Here is a 14,914-nt window from a genome sequence, read left to right as displayed (position 1 = left end):
GCGCATGGCTGCAAGTGTCTGTTTCAGGACTCGCAGGGAGAACCGCTTCTGAAGGGTCTGAATGTTCTGGGTGTAGAGGTGGTCACGGTTGGGGCCAAATTGGGAAGGCTGAAATGTAGACTGTAGTCCCTTGGGGATGATCCGGTTCCGTAGGCAGGTGCTGAGGAAGGTGATGTGGCTGTGGTACCTGGTTTGCTTCAGGACATGGTCGAGCAGTTTCGAGGCCGAAGAGATTGCAAGAGAGTTGCAATGGGAGAGAGATTCCCTGAGGTTGGTCCGGAGGGAGGAGGGTAACTTCTTCAGGTTAGGCATCCCTGGAAGAGGCTTCGCAGTGAGGTTAAAAATGTATCAGAGATAATGGGAACTGCAGATGCTGGAGATTCCAAGATAATAAAATGTGAGGCTGGATGAACACAGCAGGCCAAGCAGCATCTCAGGAGCACAAAAGCTGACGTTTCGGGCCTAGACCCTTCATCAAAGGCTCTCTGATGAAGGGTCTAGGCCCGAAACGTCAGCTTTTGTGCTCCTAAGATGCTGCTTGGCCTGCTGTGTTCATCCAGCCTCACATTTTATTATCTTAGGATCATTACCATTCCTCATTTGTACAGTTTGATGATCTAGACTTGGGTACAAAGGGCATGATTGCAAATTTTATGGAAGCTGGGAGTCATCAGCTGCCGGGAAGATGTTGTCGAACTTGTCGAAAGGACATGGAAGAATTTCTGAAATACATGTGAGGTGACTGGTGAACAACAAACACACGACAAAGACAGAACAGCGCAAAGAAGATTTATGTGTATGGGTGGTCATGGATGGATAACAAGGAAGAAATTCTTGCATTCCCACAGCGCCCCTCATGACTTCAGGGCATCCTAAATTCTTAACAGCCACTGTTTGAAGTCATCACTGTTATAATGTAGAAAATGCACTGGCCAATTTGTTTTTAAGGTATTGAATAAACGTATGATGGGACACCAGAGATAGATCCCGAGTTTGTACACAAAATAGTGCCATGAGATCTTTCACAATCACCCTGGAAAACAGATGCAGCTCGTTTTAGAACGTCATCAGGAAGTCAGCACTTTAGACAGTGCAGCACTCCCTTAGTAGTAGACTGGAAGGTCAGCCCTGATGTTTCCACTCGAGGCCTGGGTTCTGATTATAAACCCACAAACTTGTGACTCATTGGCAAAGAAACTACCCAGCTCAGCATCTTGGAGGGCAGCTGGTTAATGACGCAGTATAAAAGAGAAAAAAGGAAATGGCATTCATTATACATTATTTTATCAAATGTATCTCTTCAACGCTCAGCAGTGATTACTTCAAAGGAATCTTGATTTACTTATCTTAAGTTTCCTTTAGCTGGAGAGCTACTTGAAATGTCGGGGAGGAGTTTTTTGTCATGTAATTGCATTCTTTCAAGAAACTACAAATTGGTCCCTCAATTGATGGGTGTTAGCATTTAACTGCTCTACACACTGATGGCTGCTCTTGACACAGATTGCTTTGTTCATCTTCATAAGCGTGACGGTACATTTTTCACATCCTACTTTTCTTTCCAATCTCCCTGCTCCAAGATGAAAGGAATAATCAACATTTATACAGCACCTTTCACAACCGCGGGTGCATTGCAAAACATTTGACAGCCACCGCAGTGTTTTTTGACATGGTGGTTGTATTCAAAACATGGCAGCTATCTTTGTGCACAGAAAGATCCAACAAACTGTAATGATAATATGGGATTTTTTTCTCATAATTTTGATTGAGATACAGTTAGCAACTTGAAAAACAACTAAACTGTGTTGAACTTCTTGCCCATTCTGCTTATGTATGTTTAGTAGAGTCAAACAACTTGTTCAACTCTCCACCCTTCCTCCATAGCCCTGAAGATAATTCCCCTCCAGTTATTTATCCAGTTTACTTTTAAATGTGTGGAGCTGGATGAATACAGCAAGCCAAGCAGCATCTCAGGAGCAGGAAAGCTGACATTTCGGGCCTAGACCCTTCATTGGATGTGGGGTCTAGGCCCGAATCATCAGCTTTCCTGCTCCCCTGATGCTGCTTGGCCTGCTGTGTTCATCCAGCTCCACACCTTGTAATCTCAGACTCCAGCATCTGCAGTTCCTACTATCTTTTGCTTTTAAATGTCACTTTTTAATCTCTGTCCACATCCCTTTTCAGTCAGTGCATCCCAGATTACAGCAATTCACTATGTAGGAAGAGTGTTTCTTTCAGTCACATCTGATTCTTCTGCCAATCATCTTAAACCTAAGTCCTCTGATTCTCAGCACAGAGTTTTTCCCTTCAGCCGCAGTTGTGAGCCTTAGTTCATAGGCTCCCTACAGTGGGAAAGCAGGCCATTTGGCCCATTGTATCCTCACCAACCCTTCAAAGAGCATCCCACCCAGATTCCCTCTCCATCCTATATAAGCCTGCATTTCCCATATCCATCCCTGGACACTACAGGTAATTTAGCACAGCCAATCCACATAGCCAGCACATCTTTGGTCCGTGGCAGGAAACCCATGCAGGTGCGGGGCAAACGTGCAAATTCCAGGCGGAAAGTCGCCCGACGGTGGAATCGAACCCAGATCCCTGGTCCTGTGATGCAGCAGTGTTTAACCATTGACTCACCCCAATACATTCTTGGGGCTCTGCTTCTCAAAAGGGGAAGGCTTCGAATATTTGACTGCAGAGGAAGATAGTTTCTTGTTAATCAAGGAGTTGAAAAATTATTGAGGGTAGACCACAAGATACAGGGGCAGAATGAGGCTATTTGGTCCATCAAGGGGCTAGGTGGCCTATGCTTGCTCTTCCTTCATATGTTCATAAGGCTCTTCTGACCCTAGAAAGAACTCTTTGATTTACTCTTATCAAAACCCTTTATGATTTTGAACACTTTGGTGAAATCTCCTTTCCACCTTCATTGCTGTATGCATCAGGATCTGCTCCTCTTGCATACACAGGATTGTATACAATAGATATGTAATATAATAGGTATGGTATCGAGATGTTAACAGGTTTTCTGTGTTGGATTGAGCTGGCTGTACCCTTGCACAACTGGAAACAATTTTAACAGTCAAAGCACACCAATGCGGAACTGGCTGCTACAGCTACTGGTGCAAGAACCTTACATCAATGAGTTCCCTCTTGTTTCCTGCTTTATCTCTTTCAGGATACAACAAATGTTCTCTTTTTACTCAGTCACACAGCTTGCGGTGTAAAAGCTGCCACATTCCTGATGCCCTGTCTCACAGGCAATTGATGTTAGGTGCCCGTAATAAGTGGTACAGGATCAGCTTGAGAAGACTAGCTGCTTCTGAGTGTCATTTCATGTGGGAATGACATATACTTAGCTGGGATTGACTGCAATGTGCTATAATCTGTTCACTTGATGGAATGTTATAAGGCTGCAACAATTGTACTTTGTCATTCACAGGGTTCAAAATTCTATAAAGGCCCCATTGCCTTAATGCGTCTCTCTTTTCTTTGCTTTCATTGTTTCACATTTCTCATTTACGAAGACTTAGCAGGATCCAGCAATAAATCCGAGGATACTCTATTACGTAATGCATTTTGTGCGGCTCTGGGAATTGTAGCATTTGATGCGGCAAATTGTAGGATCAACTGGGAAGTCAAAGTGTTTGTCTTTGGTCTTTTATGTCATTGTCAATCGCTCCTTTTAGGAAAAAAAATCGACTTTCTGATTTACTGTTTGCACCTCCCAAAGTCGTGGTGGCCTATGTCAAATTTTATTTGGTCGTGCTCCTGTGAAGTATTTAAAGGCTCTACTTAAGTGCAACTTGTCATTACATAGACTTGGCAGTTGGGTCTTTGCACTTGTGACATTCTCGAATGATGTCAGCACTGTTTGTCGTGAATGTCTTCACCGTAGTCTGGAGTACAAAGGAAGAACCTTCCCTGACTTTCCCTACCAAAAGTCTCATGGAACCACAAGTGTAATTCCATATCAATCACCTTATTGTACGAAAATGACTTTGCCTCACATTGGGAGGGGAGTGGATTGTTGGGAAGTTTATCTCGAGTGAAATAAGTTGAGAATCATCAGGTGGACACCTTAAACTAGCAGAAATGGGTGATCAAAAGGGGAAATGTCACATGGTAAGATAGGCAGAAGGACTCTACGACAAAATGAAAATTGTGGAGGCAATGGCCGAGTGGTATTTTCGCTGGACTGTTAATCCGGAGACCCAGACAACATTCTGTGGTAAGAAGGTGTGGAGCTGGATGAACACAGCAGGCCAGGCCTCGTCAAAGGAGCAGGAAAGCTGATGTTTCGGATCTGCACCCTACTTCAGAAAAACCTCTTCAGAATTTCTTCAGAAAACATTCTCAGGACCCTTCTGAGGAAGGGTCACCGGACCCGAAACATTAACTCCGTTTTCTCCTTCACAGATGCTGCCAGATCTGCTGAGCTTTTCCAGCAAATTTGTTTTTGAATCTGTGGACCCAGGTTTGATACCCACCATGACTGACGGTAGAATTTGAATTCCATAAAATACTTGCAAGTAAGATTCTAACGATGGTCATAAATCCATTGTCGGTTGTCGGGAATAACCCATCTGGCTCAATAATGTCCTTCAGGGAGGGAAGCAGCCATCCCTACCTGGTTTGGCCTACATGTGACTCCATACCCGCAGCAACATGGTTGACTTTGAACTGCCCTCTGCACAGTTAGGAATGGGCATTAAACACTGTCTAGACAGTGATGCTCACCTCCTGTTAATGAATAAAGGATAAGAAATTTAGATGTGACCGACATGCAACTACTTTGGAATCCCCATGTGTAAAACTAATGGTTGTGCACTCACCGAAACGGTAATCCCCTCAGGCTTCATCACTTCTTAAAAATACAATATTCCCTTGGGGACATTATTTTTCTTGGCTACATCTTTTCTTGGTCAAAAACGAAACTAAACGACAAGTTGCCAACACACTTTTGAGAGATGCGAGACGAAGAGATTCAAAGTATTTTTGCTGAAAATAGAGACGTGTTTCTGAACAATGCTCATTCTGCACTCAGGCCAAATGCAAGAATGCCAAACTTCAAATGATCAGAACAACTTATACTACTGAGGAAAATGGATTTGTTGGCAAGTTAACACTGATTGGCCAAGGTGCTGCACTAGTGACAGTAGCATGCAGCAATAAATTGTCGTGATGGCTCCAAGGTAAGGCTTTGCCAAACAGTGTTAACTGGCAATTGTATCTCCCGTAGTATAAATTTGATTAGAACAGAATAGTATAGAATATAATAGAATAACCTTTACTTTCACATATACCGAAATTAGTATAGTTAAAAGCTTATATGTCGCCGATTACAATATCAAGTTAGCTTCAAAACTACCTAGGCGCAGCTTCTTTAGTTACATGATTTGTTCCAGAAGTAAAATGCCCACCATTACAGAAAAAAAACGTTTAGTATAGCAGACCATGCTGGCATTTAGTTCCAGTCTACACCTGTCTCCACACCGCAACAGTGACACTCCACACCTGGGAAGCCACTTCAGGAGGCCAGAGGTTTGCCATTCCATGCTGGGAGGTCTCTACTCCATATCGGGAGTTCACCACGCCATGCCGGGTGGCCTCTAAGGGAGGAGCCCGCTGCGCCAGGCTGGGGGGTCACTTGGCCCCACCGGAGGCTGGAAATCGTTACTCACTGGAGGCCCAGGATAGTCACTGGAGGCCAGGAGTCAAAGGAAAAAATAAGAAGGAGAAGAAGAAGAAGAAGAAAACACTAGGAGAAAGGAAGAAAGCAAAGAAAGAAGAAAAGAAGAAGAACAGGCAGAGCAGGCCCAGCAGTGGCGTCCTACCCAAGTGCCACCTTGTTGCCATTTGAAGTTTGGCGCACTTGCATTTGTCGAGATGAGTGTAAGACAAAAACAAAACTTCAACAATATGTCAGAGATAATGGGAACTGCCGATGCTGGAGAATCCAAGATAACAAAGTGTGAAGCTGGATGAACACAGCACAAATCTTTTGTGCTCCTGAGATGCTGCTTGGCCTGCTGTGTTCATCCAGCTCCACACTTTGTTATCTTCAACAACATGTCTCTCTATACAGCAACAACCACTGTTCTGCACTGCCAAGTGACAGTGTACATTCGGAGAAGGCATGTTTCCGAAAGAAATACTTGCTGTTTTGTACTACCTGTCATGAGCAGCAGACATTCAGCACACTTTGCTATCAGAAGTGGTATTTTTTGGAAAAGATGTCAAACAGAGGCTCCATTCACTTTCTCCACTGAGTATAAAAATACCCTGTTCTAATTTAAAGAAGCACGAGGATCTACAGTGTTCTAGCCGATGCTTATCCTTCACTAGAAAACAGCACTGTAGAAAAACAAATTCGATCATCATTATTGCACTGCTATTTGTTGGAGCTTGCTGTGTACAAATGAAGTGTTAGGTATCCAACATTAAAACACATTGCAAATGCTGTGTTATTTGGCTGTAGTAGGTACAGTCACCTTAGACTGCTCTCTCATTAGAGAGAAATGACAGGGTCACCTCAAGCAAAGGGAGAGGTTGAGAAAGAGTCTTTCATGGTAACCTCAGCTGGTATGGAAGGTGAACACACACTTAGCATAACATACCAACCATCCAAGCTAACCAACCCCCAAGGTTGTGATGCAGTGTGGGACATCCAGAAGTCAGGAAACACTGTATATAAATGCAAGTTCCTAACGACTGGGTCTCCCTCTCTGATGTTTGTAAACCATGTCTCTGTGTAGACTCTCATAAAAGGCATATGACAGGAGCAGCTTAAAAAAGACCAAAAGATATAGGAGCAGAATTAGGCCATTCTGCCCATCCAGTCTGCTCCACCATTCAATTATGGCTGATATTTTTCTCAACCCCATTTTCCTGCCTTATCCCTGTAACCCTTGATACCCTTATAATCAAGGACCAATCTCTCTCTGTCTTAAATACACGCAATGAATTGGCTTCCACTGCAGCAGTGGCTTCAACCCTCTGGCTGAAGAAGTTCCTCCTCAGCTCAGTTCTATGGTTTGTCCCTTCACTCTGAGGCTGTGGTCTCCGGTCCGAGTCTCTCCTACTAGTGGAAGCATCTTCATCGTGTCCACTATATCCAGGCCTGTCAGTATTCTGTAAGTTTCAATCAGACGCCCCCTCATCCTTCTAAACTCCATCAAGTACAAACCCAGAGCCCTTAATCACTTCTCATATGACAAGCTTCTCACCCCGCCCCCATCATTTTTGTATGTATCCTCTGGACAACATCCACCTCCTACCCCACCAGCCCCTGCATGGCTAGCTCATCCTTCCGCACATATAAAGATGTAGAGGTAGCTATACACTATATCTGAAGGAGCTCTACCTAGTCTAGGAATGTTGAAACTGGCATTGAGCCCCTGATAGCAAGAATTCAATTCTAGCAACTAACTACTTTCACAAAGATTTTATAAGTTGTGAATTTTCAAGGTTTTGCTTCACTGGTTTTCAAAGATTTGCAACTGGGAATATAGGTGATGGTGAGTGTGACGCAATTTCTGCCGTTCTTCCAGTATTGCACACAACGGACCATTTGCAAGTGCCTGCGCTGCCTGCTGATTTTTCTTCCCCTGAACACTCCCCCAAACGTTACAGCTGTTATTACATTTGCCACCATCAGGTGCATTCGTCTCTGTCAGGTTTAATTTAATGTGGCTGTCTCTATGCGCTGACTTCTGGCATACAGAGAAATAAATGGGATAAAGCATCTCCCAGTTATTAAAAGATGAAAGCGAATATCTGTCTGTCTCAGCGGACACAACTGGCCGCAATATTTGACAGAATACGCACAGATGTTCTAACTTTTAAGAATTTGGTCATATAAAATCCATACATGTTGGCCCAGCATTTGAGTGTGTGCCAGGTACTCTGAATCAATGAAATAATTCACTGTTTTCTGATTAATTATAGATAGGCTTTATCACAGAGGAACAGCTTTGTACCAGATAAGTGCAGTATTTATGACCTGCAGTGTCTATTCACAGCACATTAAAATACAGTCACAGCTTCTCCACTGTGTATAAGCCTGTTTTAAGGTTCTGTTTCAACAAGTTAGAAAGAAGTCCACACAGAAGGCTTGTCTTTGCATTACTTTCTGTAGATTAGCTTCAGAGAATCTCACGGCACAGGCCGTTCTGCCCATTAAGCCTGTGATGACTCTTTGAAAGAGATCCTGAATTAGTCACACTCCGCCACTGTTTCCCATACCCTTGTAGCTTTCCCCTTTCAACTATTCCTTTTGAAGATTGCTGTTCGATCTGCATTCACTACCTTTTCAAGCTACACATCCTAGCTCCAAGAAATCTCTCCGGACTTTTTTTTGTTTGCCAGTTACCTCAAAATTGTGCCGATCCTCCTACCAACTGGGGAACTCAACCCTACCTGCTCCATTTTTGTTCTTTTGTGGGATGTGGCTAACCTTAATGAGGCCGGTTTTTGTCGTCTGTCCTTACTTGCTGATGAACTGAGTGGCTCGTTCGGGACATTTCGGAGGGCAGTTGGAAGTCAACCACATTGCTATGGGTCTGGAGTTACTTGCAGGCCAGGACAAGTAAGGATGACACATACCATTCCCCAAGCAATATTACTGAACCAGATGGGGTTTTACAGCCATTGCTCACAGTTTCACAATCCACAAAAGCTACCATGAGACTGGCTTCCAGTTTACGATATTCTTTTATTCATTCTCTGGTTGGGCAGCATTTATTGCCCAAGCCAAAATGCCCAGAGGATAGTTAAGAGTCAACCACATCGCTGTGGGTCTGGAGTCACACGTAGACCAGACCAGCTGCCTTCCCTAAAGGCCATTAGTGAACCAGATGGGTTTTCCTGACAATCGACAATGGATTCATGGTCATCATTAATTCCTGATTTTGTTTCGTTTTACTGGATTCAAATTCCACCATCTGCTGTGACGGGATTCAAACCCGAGTCCCTAGAACATTACCTGGGTCTCTACATTAACAGTCCAGTGATAATATTACTAGACCATCGCCTCTCTGTTCACCCCCTTCTCATTTAACCTCTGCCAACTGTCGGGGTGGGATTTGAACTATGTCTCCAGGGTATTCTCCTGGCATTACCACTATGCCGCAATCTCCTCCCCCCTCAGAGACCTTCCTAATTTTGAACATCTCCATGAATTTCCCCCTCCGTTTTGCTCCCTTAAGGATAACTATCCAGTTTCCCAACACTTTCCAGGTCTCTGGTACAATTCTGCTGGATCTCTCAGAAGAATGGCAAATCATGTAAAAGGAACATTGCAAAGGCTGTTATTTAATTCAGAACAGAAGAACTGTACTGGATTTGGATCTCCTGAATTTGAGCTAGGTGCTATATGAATGCAAGTTATTTTTCTCAGTACTGGCCGTATCCTGATGAGGTCACCGGCAAAAGAAGGGATGAAGACACAAGGATAAATTGTTTCACACAACAGCAAGTTCAATTGAAGCATTCCAAGAGGGAATAGGATTGTTATCTGTGTAAAGAACAACGTGCAGGGTTGGAGGAGAGTGGCATTTTGTAAGAGAGCCAGCACAGTCACACAATGCAGAATAGTCGCTTCTGCGTTGTAACAGTTCTGTGATACAAGGGGTCTAATTCTACACAAAGCTCCTGCTTATCACTTGCAGTCCATGATTGTTCAAGTTGGAGCATTTTTGTAATCGTTGACTTCCTGTGGTACAGTGAACTCAAACTCCTGTCTCTGAATTAGAGGACTTGGATACAAGTCTCATATAATCTAGCCCCGTACTGCGTGAAGGGAGCAATGGTCTTTCAGGTGTGATAGTAATCCAAGTCCTTGATTGCTCTCTCAAGTAGATACAAAGGGTCTACTTGACGGGGACCATGGCTAATTCTCCCCCCAGAGATCAAGCCACTATTTATTAAATCCACCAACAACATTTGAAAAAAAAATCAGATAACCTAGTCATTATCGTAGTACTGCTTGTGGGAGTTTGCCAGAGTGCAAATCAGTTGCTTCACTTCCTACTTCATAACAGAGGTTACAATTTAAGAAGGACTTAATTGATTGTAAAGTGCTTTGGGGCATCCAGAAGACTTGAAACGTGCCACATAAATGCCAGTTCTTTCCTTCTGCAGAATTGTTTCCAAACATAGTAAGATACTGATATCGGCAATGGTAATCTTCATGCTTGAATACTTAACTTGCATAATATATAATTCAAGCAAACAAAGTCACAGCTCAATTTACTACATACACACATATATATATAGATATGTATCTTATTGTGTATACCGCATGTCAAATAATCCATGTGCTGCTTAACATCTGAACGAGTTTTTACCAACTTTTATCTCTCATTGTGAGTTGTTTTGGGCGACTAACCTCACAGTGTGATTATTGCTGTCGTATCAAGTGCCTTACAACCTCCCTTCCTGAGGATGGGTCGATTCAGCACTCGCATCCAATTTCATGCACAATTAATTTTCTGGCTCACTCATGTTCAGTGTCACAAATAATTCAGTGTTTTTTTAATCATTTTACCTCTCATTGCAGCTTCATAACAGTAGGATTGGGAATCTCTGCAATCATGAAAGATAATCTGGCTTTTAAGAAAATGTAGTATGCAACATGCAGTGATCTAATGTGTCTTTGGGAGCTTAGAATCATTAGTTATTTGTTATTGACTGCACTGGGAATACATCTTAAAAGTTTAATTAATCTAGTTTACTGCAGAGAGGTTTGTATAATCACTTATTGTCGATCCTTTGGTAGAACTCTAACCCAAGTCAGAAGGTTGACAAAATCAAGGTTGCTGGAAAAGCTCAGCAGGTCTAGCAGCATCTGTGAAGCAAAAATCAAATTAAATGTTTCGAGTCTCAGGACCTGAAACGTTAGCTCTGATTTTTTCTTCACAGATGCCGCCAGGCCTTCTGAACTTTTCGGGCAACTTTGTTTTTGCTCCTGATTTACAGCATCCGCAGTTCTTTCAGTTTTTATTTCAGAAGATTGACAGTTTGAATTCTGTTTCAGGAAACTTGATATAAATACATTCCAAGGGAATGCTAAAAGTATTTTGTACTGCAGGAGGTGCCACCTTTCAGAGCAGTCATTCAAAGAGGAGCAGGGAAATTCTACCCAGTGCCCTAAATGATATTTAGCCCTTAGCCAGGAACTCTAACAGAAAATCATTGTGCCCTTATCACATGGCTGCTTCTGGGATCTTGCCATGCATAAATTAGCTGCCATATTTTCCACCTCACTTCATAGACTCACAGAGTCACAAAGATGTACAACATGGAAGCAGACCCTTCGGTTGAACTCATTCATGCTTATCAGATATCCTAAAATAAATCTAGTCCCATTTGCCAGCATTTGGCTCATATTGCTCCAAACCCTTCCTATTCCTGTACCCATCCACATGCTTTTCAAATGTTGTAATTGTACTAGCCTCCACCACTTCCATACACACAGCATCCTTGGCTTGAAAAAGCTGCCCCTTAGGTCCCTTTTAAATCTTTCCTCTCACCTTAAACCTATGCCCTCTAGTTTTGGACTCCCCCATACCGCAGAAAAGACCTTGGCTATTCACCCTATCCATGCCCCTATGAGGTCACCCCTCAGTCTCTGATACTCCAGGGAAAATAGCTCCAGTCTAACCAGCCTCTCCCTGTAGTTCAAGCTCTCCAACCCCAGGGACATCCTTGTAATTCTTTTCTGGACCCTTTCCAGTTTCACAAAATCCTTCCTATTGCAGGGAGTCCAAAACTGCATGCAGTCATTGAAAACAGTTCTAAAATACTTTGGTAGCCTGTGCACTGTCAACCTTTGAACTGTGGATTATTTGGAATTTTGTTTAAGGTTACATTGAGAGGGCTATATGATGAAAGGTGTCTGATTTATGTACAAACAGTTACTAGAGTTTGGGTTTTAAAATAGTGGTATGTGGGGATAATCATTTTTCTGAGCAGTTTTAAAAAATAACTTGTCACACTATATAGTACAGAATAGTAGGTTAATATATTTTGTGTTGAAACAGAAACACCCCTGAATTCTTAATGGAAAAGTGTTTTTATTTTGGTGGTTTATGACAGATGGAGCAAACACTGATAGCTTTTCACTTATTTTTGGTTCAGGATGATTGAGGTCATCCTTAATTGGAAAACCCAGAAAGAGAAAGCATTAAAGACAGTTCAGAGAACATCTGACCGACATCAGAAACAAATGTGATCTCTCTTCTAGGAATTTTTATTTTCAGAGCAGTAAAGGAATAAGTTATTTTAATACACAAGTTTAGCTTATGTAACTTCTGGCCCAAGAGTACTTGGTTAGAAATCTTCAAGTTATTACCAGCTGAGAAAATCTATGCTCTTGGTTTTCTGAATATTGATATGAGAAGGTTTCACTATTCACAAGATAGAACTTGGAAGCATCAGTTAAGACAAACTTAAAAATTTGAGGCAGAGGTGTACTTTCCCTGGATTTGAATCACTAAAGGTGAGTGTAGGCAAACATACTGAAATTATTTATTTGTCAAACACACATCCTACATTTAAGTAGCTTGGATTGTCTTGACTTAGAATATAGAACACAGAACAGTACAGTATAGGAATACACCATCTCTGTGCTGACAATAATGCCATTCTAAACTAAACCCATCTGCCTGCACATGATCTGTACCTCCCCACATTCCCTGACTGTTCAAGTGTCTGTCTTAATGACTTTTATATATTCCTGCAATGTTCTATGTTCTATTAATTATATCTGCTTCTACCACCTTCTCTGGCAGCATCTTCCAGGCACCTGTCATCCTCTGTGTAAAATACTTGTTACACACATCTCCTTTAAACCCCCCCTCTCACTTTAAACCTACATCCTCAGTATTTGACATTTCCACCCTGAGATCCTGATCATCCACTCTAACCTTGACTCCCATAATTTTATACACTTCAATCAGATCACACACCAACTGCCACCTCAGCCTCCAACCCTCTAGAGAAAACAATCTAGGTCTTTTCCAATCTCTCCACATAGCTAACACACTCCAGACCAGACTACATCCTGGAAAAAGAGACAACAAGATGTTCAGCTGGATGAACACAGCAGGCCAAGCAGCATCAGAGGAGCAGAAAAGCTGACGTTTCGAGTCTAGACCCTTCAGAAGAAATGATCATTTCTGCAGAAGGGTCAAGACCCGAGACATCAGCTTTCCTCCTCCAGTGAGGCTGCTTGGCCTGTTGCGTTCATCCAGCTGTACACCTTGTTATCTCGGATTCACAGCAGTTCCTACTATCTCTGTAACATCCTGGAAAACCTCTTTTGCACCTTCTCCACAGCCTCCACATCCTCCCTAGTGTAGTTATCGGAACGGCTCCAAATGTGGCCGAACTAAATTATTGCTTTTGTCTATTGTGTAATAAACATTTGTTCTGTTGTTAATGAACATCCACAGCATTGTGTGACTCTGTTTCAGTTACTGACACCATGTTAGATCAAGTAAAGATAAGCATACAACTTTTGAGGTCAGCTATAATTCTGGAACCTGACTTGTCCCTGGGTGCCATCAGCTGGGATCATAACAGTTAGCAGATAAATGAATGCAGAGATAAAAGCAACATTTTATAAGTGAGATGCTTAAAGTGATTGCCCAGCATTTAGAACAAGAAGGAAAGAAATCTGTAACAGAGATGTCACTGCTAAATTAGCTAAGACCTGGCTAGAAATGAAAAATAAATATTATAGGAAGAAAAAGAAAGTAGAAGACATGAGTTAAAAGAAGAAGATGAAGGAAATGAAATGTGAAGAGATGAGAAAGAGAAACAAAGAAAAAGTAGAAAAGGCAGTGAAAGTTCGGAAAAGGGAATTCACAATAAGTAAGACTGAAAGAACTGCAGATGCTGTAAATCAGAAACAAAAGCAGAAGTTGCTGGAAAAACTCAGCAGGTCTGGCAACATCTGTGAAGGGCAATCAGAGTTAACATTTCAGGTGCAGTGACTCAAGGCCTCAAATGTTAACTCTGATTTCTCCTCACAGATGCTGCCGGGCCTGCTGAACGTTTCCAGCGATCTTTGTATTTGTGTCAAAATAAGAAAGCTTCATTTTGGGAGTAAGAGATAAAAATCTAAGAAAATGGGATTTCAAAAGCTTGATCTGCAAAGAGAGAAAAATCAGGCAACCACATCTTGGAGAGGGAAATGCTTAGCAAAGAGGAAGAAAGAAGAGCTGGCAGATTGACTTGATTCCAGTGATGGTTTTTAAATAACCAGAGATCTGTGTTTACAGATGATGGAGTGGAAAAGTATTTCACCTTACTTGAAAAGATACCTGGATATAGTCACCTAAGGATATTTGAACTTTAATGTTACAGAATGTTTTGACAAGTACAGCTATGATTTTTGTGGCAACTTTGCCAGGAGAACAATCTGCAGTTGATGAAGTTGATTAAAAAAACTGTACTTAATGCTTATGAGTTTATTCCTGAAGCTTATTAATTAAAATTTAGAATTGCAAAAACAAACCTCATCTGACATGGGTAGAAGTTGCAAGGGAAAATTAAATTCAATCAGTGGCTTTGATCACTGAAATTGGAGAAACATTTTGAGAGAGCAATGGAAATTAAAAATACGGAAGAATTCAGAAATAGTATTCCTGAAAACTGAAACAATTATTCAGATGAGCCTCAACATTAAAAAACCAGAGCAGCAGCAGATCTGGCAGATATCTACGAGGTCTCACACAGACAATTACGGGGACATGTGAGGTGTGGGGGTATGGGGGTTGGGAGCAAGACAGAGAGATTGTCACGTGGGAATCCTTTAGGGAATTGAAGAATTGAAAATCCGCAGGTGAAAGAGGTACTCATCTCAGGGAACACACAGAAAGATGTCAGAATAATTAAAGGAAATGTCTAG

Source organism: Stegostoma tigrinum, chromosome 26 (assembly GCF_030684315.1).
Source record: "Stegostoma tigrinum isolate sSteTig4 chromosome 26, sSteTig4.hap1, whole genome shotgun sequence".
NCBI classification, from domain to species: domain Eukaryota; kingdom Metazoa; phylum Chordata; class Chondrichthyes; order Orectolobiformes; family Stegostomatidae; genus Stegostoma; species Stegostoma tigrinum.
This window is presented reverse-complemented; position numbering follows the sequence as displayed.